Below are 5,492 nucleotides of genomic sequence, written 5' to 3'. Positions count from 1 at the left end.
AGGCAGGTGCCTTTGTTCAGGTGAGAGATGGTAGAGGGTGGGACGGGCCAGGTAGAAGGAGAAAGATGCTGGATTGGAGACATACTTGGGCAACAGAATTAGATGAAACTTGGTGAAAGATCTGAGGTGTGGTAAGGAGAAAGGGCGAAGAAGAATCGCCCCTAGGTGTTGGCTTCGCAACTGGGTCAAGGGCAGAGTCACTTTCTGAGCTGGCTCAGGGCAGGGGGGAGGAAGAGGAGCCGGCACCTCACCAGGCCTAGCAGGGCACCCGCCTCCCCAGAATCTCTGATCACCACCAAGCAGACCCACGTTCCTACCCCCCGTGCTAGTGGCAAGTTGCCGATGGAAGTGTGGTCCAGGTCCCTTCCACAGACTCCCTGGATGGGCATCACCTTAGAGCTCCCCTTTGAGCATGCCATGCCCTGTCACAAGCCTCTTATCCAGATGGCCCTGAAGGGCCTCTGGTGACGCCCTAAAGAGCACTTCCTTAGCTCTCTGAAATACCCCCATTTGGGTGCATTGTTAGCCACCCAACCCCAAATCCAGACTATCCCAAACGCCCTCCAAATCTGATGAAAACCCAGCCAGGCGTGTCCATCCAATGAGCTCACACCCCACAGAAGCACCAGAGCAGCCTCTGCGTGTGCCCGGACTCCCTGGCGCTCACCTGGAGGCTTAGCTCAGTCAGCAACCAACTTCTGCTTCTACAGAAAAGAAAAATATGAAGTCCCCAGACTTAAGAGAAAAAGGGCACAGGATCTGATGAGCTCAGGGAATTACCGCCTGGAGGAAGAAACCCAATTGTTCCAGCAACAAAAATGGACCTATTTGCAAGTTGTAAATGTCATCACTGGAGGCAATTATCTCGAGGGTGTTACATTATTTAAACTTTTTTTTTTTCATTATTGGAAAAGCAAAACACCAACATTATCAAGCAGCCAGAAGCTACATCTGTAAAAACAAAGCAAATTTTAAAAATCCCTATTTTCAGCACCTCACCAGCCTGACCTTTGCTATTTATTGATAATAATGCAGTGGCATTTCATGGCTTCAGTAGTCTGCTTTTCCTTATTCAAAATTCCCTCATGAATAATTCTGTGCTGATCATTGTCTTTCTACAATATCATCCTTAACAGCTGCATAGTATTACCTGGTATCAAAGTGCCGCTATTCCCCCCAAATCTTGGAAATGTGGGTGCTTCTAATTATTGCTTTGGTCATATCCATCACTTGGTGGGCATCCTTCGGCTGACATCTCTGCAGAGGCCTAACCACCCCTCAGGACGAATGCCGAATGCCGTAGGTGCCTGCTTGCAGCCCACCAGACACACGCATTCAGACTTTTGATGAAATTGCCAAGTAGCAACGACTCTGTTCTCCAGTCTGTAGACTCTGACACAGGTTTCCACATGCAGCACTCTGATGGCCTCTCTTGCACCCTACAGTCTAGAAGGTGTCCTCTCCGAAACTTCAGAATGAAAGTGATCACTGCGGTGACCTTGATGTGCCATAGTCTTGACACCATCTCAGTTTGCCCAGCGAGGGGGTTGGGGGAGGGAGCAGGCAGAGGGCTGCTGAGGCAGCGGGGTCTGACATGGCGCCTGTCTTTCGGGTTTCCAGGTTGAAAGCCTGCAGAATGTCATGAACTTTCTTTTGCCCACTGTTGTGCTTCCCAAGGTTAATGGTAAGGAGCTTCGGAGAAAGGATTGATTTTTGGTTCCCTAGGACCGAAAGTGGGAGGGGCTCATTTCTTGAACCACCTAAAACCTGGCCCCCGTTGAGGGCTCTGGCCGCCTCATATGAATCCCAAATGGCATGGGAAAAAACACCAGTGGGAGCCGAGTTCCTACACCTGCCCACCCATTACTTCATCCAGACTTTACTGCAGCTCCAGGAGATTAGAAGATGAGCTGTCTCTAGTTTTCATGGAAGGAAGTGGGAGGTCAAGGAAGTTAAGTGGCTTGTTCACATCACAGAGCAGATGGGACTGGGTTTGATCCCAACTGGGTTTGATCCCAGTGACCTCTTTCCAGTTCTGGGAAAAGGGCCAGGGAAGAAGGGTAAGGTCAGCTCCCCACACTGGCAAGGCCTGCCATTGCAGAGCCAGGGACAAGAGCACAAATAGAGGCCACACATGCCATGTGACTAGAATATTTAGAAGTTGTAAATTAAAACAATGCATCATTAAATTGATTGATTGATTGATTCCCCTACTTCCCATCCTTGAAACATATAGCTTCAAAATGACCCAGGAGACCGGGTTTGAGTTTACAAGTCTCTGGAGGTCCAATTCAAATGTGGATCCCTGCCCACTACCCATCTCTGGCTTATCCTAAACATTGAAGGTCTTCTTGCACATATGAGGAGGTAGCCTCAAATGCATGGCCGCGGGCTGGCCACACCCCATGCAAGCAGCCACCCCAGGTATCACTTGGGCCTGGTGTTTGCCAGCAGTGTGATCACCCCCAGGGGGGCAGTGATGGAAAGGGAGGACCATACAATTACTGGGTGTGGGCTTAGGCCGGAAATGAAGGGCCCCAGTCCTTGGGTTATGGTGGAGAAGTGGATGGGAATTCCACGACACCTCTGGTCTGGACTCACATGCCCATCAGTCCCCCACCCAGAACCAGGCTCCAGGGAAGCTGCCTCTCCGCCCTGCTCCTGACGCTAACCTCTGTTACAGCGAGGCTGCAGCAAGGCTTCCCGCTCCCCATGCCTGCCCATGTCCAGCTGCTCAACCTGCTGCTTCAGTCTCACCAGGTAAATCCCAAAGGTCTCTCTTTGTCCATCTTCTTTACTAATAGCAACTGTTGCAGGAAGCTTCATCTAGGCAAGCCCTGACTCAAGTTTTCTACCCTTACAACAACCCTGGATGATAGCTGCTGTTAATAAACAGGAAGGGAGACAACGTCTCAGGAAAGTCAGCTGAACGGCTACTCAGTGAGCCAGAAGCAAAGGCAGGTGTCTGCCCTGCACTTGGGGGAAACCCAGCTCGCTGGGTGGCCACGGGGCCTCTTTCACAAGGCAGACGTGTTTAAATATTGACACATATCTTTTATAAATCTTCTGTGCCTTCTGCCTCACGGTAGGCTGGCAGGGCATGAAGTGTGGTCAGTGTGGGGTGGATTTAGATACAAAGCATGTGTCCCTCCTCTGGCCTTTCCGCCAGCCTAGGCCCCAGTAGTATGTGACACTATTTACCCCATCATGGCATGTTCCTGTCTCAGCTTCTGAGTCTTGCTCTGGTTTTCCAGCCTCTTCCTTCCTCCTCCCTCTCCTTCCCAGAGGGAGTTCTCAGGGATCCCTGCAGAGTCTCAGCTCCCGAAATTGGCTTTCCCCCTTCACTTTCACCAACCTAAGAGCCACCGTGGTGCCATTCTGGGACCCAGCCCTGTCTCTCCTTTCTTCCACTCCCCACTGGCATCAGCAGAGCCTTCACCCTGTGACCCCAACATCTGGCCTGTCCCAACAAAACTGATGTCTGCCACAAAACCAGCACTCAAGCATTTCCCTTGGGTTCCCTACACTGAACTGAGAGGGAAAAGCAAAGACTCCCCCATGGCACAATTCACTTTCTTCACTTCTGAAAATCTGAGTGAAGGACACAAAGGAGTCAAGGGAAATGTTTATGCAGCTTTGATCGGGAGCAAAATCTCCGTGGGCTACCCCAAGGCTCCGTGGGCTACCACAGGCGGATGGCAGAGGAAGCCTGCACAGCGGCCTTGGGGTCTCCACCTGAGAAGGAAACAGCCGCAGGAGCTGCTGGCAGAATCGGGGTGGGCAGCCACTGGTGTGCACCCCCGGGGCAAGACGGGGTGGGGTGGGGGTCCAGGCTCATCCAGCCTCTCCATCAGCCCCATCCATCAGCCCCACCCTGCTCCTCCTTCCCGCCAGGCAGGCTCTGGAAGTTTCCCTCCAAAACCCAGCAGAGCAGCTCCACACTCACAAACAGGGTGCCCATGCAGCTGTGACAGTGTCCCCATCTCTCCTAGGACTTCCTGCTGGTTGGTGCAGACGTTGACTACAGCTGAAGTGGCCTGGCGGTGGCTGTCGGCCGCCCAGGGGAGGGGGTGGAGCACCCACCTTTCCTCAGCCACCCTGCTCTCGCTCTTGACCCAGAATCCCTTGAAGACTCTTCTGCATTCAGGTTCAAAAATGATCTAAACACGCGAAACTTGCTCCCTGGAAAAGTGGGGGTGCGAAGCCCTGGATGTCTTCCGAGCGCTCCAGCTGCATGCACATTTCTAGGAATTGTGTTTCCATTGTAAGCACAATACTTCTTTTTGTGACATACACACAGCAACCTTTGTTTTTCTCCAGGGCGTTCTGTGTGATGGTTTGTTTCTTGTCTCATGTCCATTCATTCCATGGTTGGCTATGCCTGCTGCCATGGCGGTCCACAACACAGCTACGGTCACCTCTTTTGAATTCTCTAGTTACCTCTTGAAGCCCCCCTTGCCTCCTAATGTCCATTTTTTTTTAGGACACCCCTCATTCTACAGTGTCCCAGAGTACTTGGGCTCAAAGGGAAAGTCTTGCTTCCTGGTAGCATCATTTCAGTCCCCTGGACTGTTGTTCCTGCCACTGCCTCACGGCGCGCTGTTGAGCAATGATGCTGTTGCCTTCCTGGGTCCTTACACACACACACACACACACACACACACACACACACACACACACACACACGTCGGCTCCATTGTGATGTCTCCCTTAGGCCAAGCTCTCTTGCCTTGCCACTGTGCCCCAAACAGAACCCTGGGCCAAGGGACAGTCACCCTTGGAGTAGCCAATCACAGCCTCAGCTGCAACTAGCACTCCCCCAAGTTTCTCCGGGCTGGTGTGGGCCCAAGTCTTCAGCCCAGGGCTCTTGGTGAATCTCCCTAGGGACACTGGGCCACTTCCTCCCACAGGGCACAAAGCAGACCTATGGCCACTGCATGGGTCCTGATGCCTTTGTGCTGTAGATTGATTGAGGACTCTCAGATGGCCTCTGCGGCAGCTGACATTTAGTCTGAGACCAGGAGGGTGACCAATGACACGCTGAAGAGTATCAAGCAGGCAGTGGGGTATACGGTTACGGACCAGATTTAGTTTTTAAATGTCTCGTTGTGGCTGTGAAGACACTGGAGGAGTAGAAATAGAGTCTGTTGTTATCATTCAGAATCCATCCACAGTGATAGTAAAATGGAGAAACATTTGCCATGAGGAAAGCAGATAAAAGTCGTTTTAATTTTTTTTTATTTTAAAAACTATACACACTTCTGCTAATCTCACTGACTCTCTGTTAAGTGGAGGTAAAAGCTCTGGGGCCACCTGGGAAGGGAGGATGAGGCGCGTGGAGATTCCGCAGAGTCCGTCCGTCCCACTGTCCACCCCCCAGGTGGGAAGGGGCCGGTTCTCTTAGACTCTGAGTCGCTCTCCCTGGGTCACACAGTGGGCAGGTGGAAGCGCTGGGGTTTCCACTGTCTCTACCAGCAGAATCCATGCTTTTC

At 51.9% G+C, this 5,492-nt stretch overlaps 1 long non-coding RNA gene across 1 annotated transcript; it reads left to right on the top strand.

Annotated features, from left to right (window-relative positions):
• Window positions 1-1,614: 1,614 nt before the first annotated feature.
• On the top strand, window positions 1,615-4,315 carry LOC105853959. The gene is made up of 3 exons (XR_001145696.1): window positions 1,615-1,684; window positions 2,684-2,760; window positions 3,993-4,315. It is a non-coding gene; the product is annotated as an uncharacterized LOC105853959 (long non-coding RNA).
• Window positions 4,316-5,492: the final 1,177 nt, after the last annotated feature.

This window comes from Condylura cristata, unplaced genomic scaffold (assembly GCF_000260355.1).
Source record: "Condylura cristata isolate star-nosed mole 26May11 unplaced genomic scaffold, ConCri1.0 scaffold00022, whole genome shotgun sequence".
NCBI classification, from domain to species: Eukaryota; Metazoa; Chordata; class Mammalia; order Eulipotyphla; family Talpidae; genus Condylura; species Condylura cristata.
This window is presented reverse-complemented; position numbering and strand designations above follow the sequence as displayed.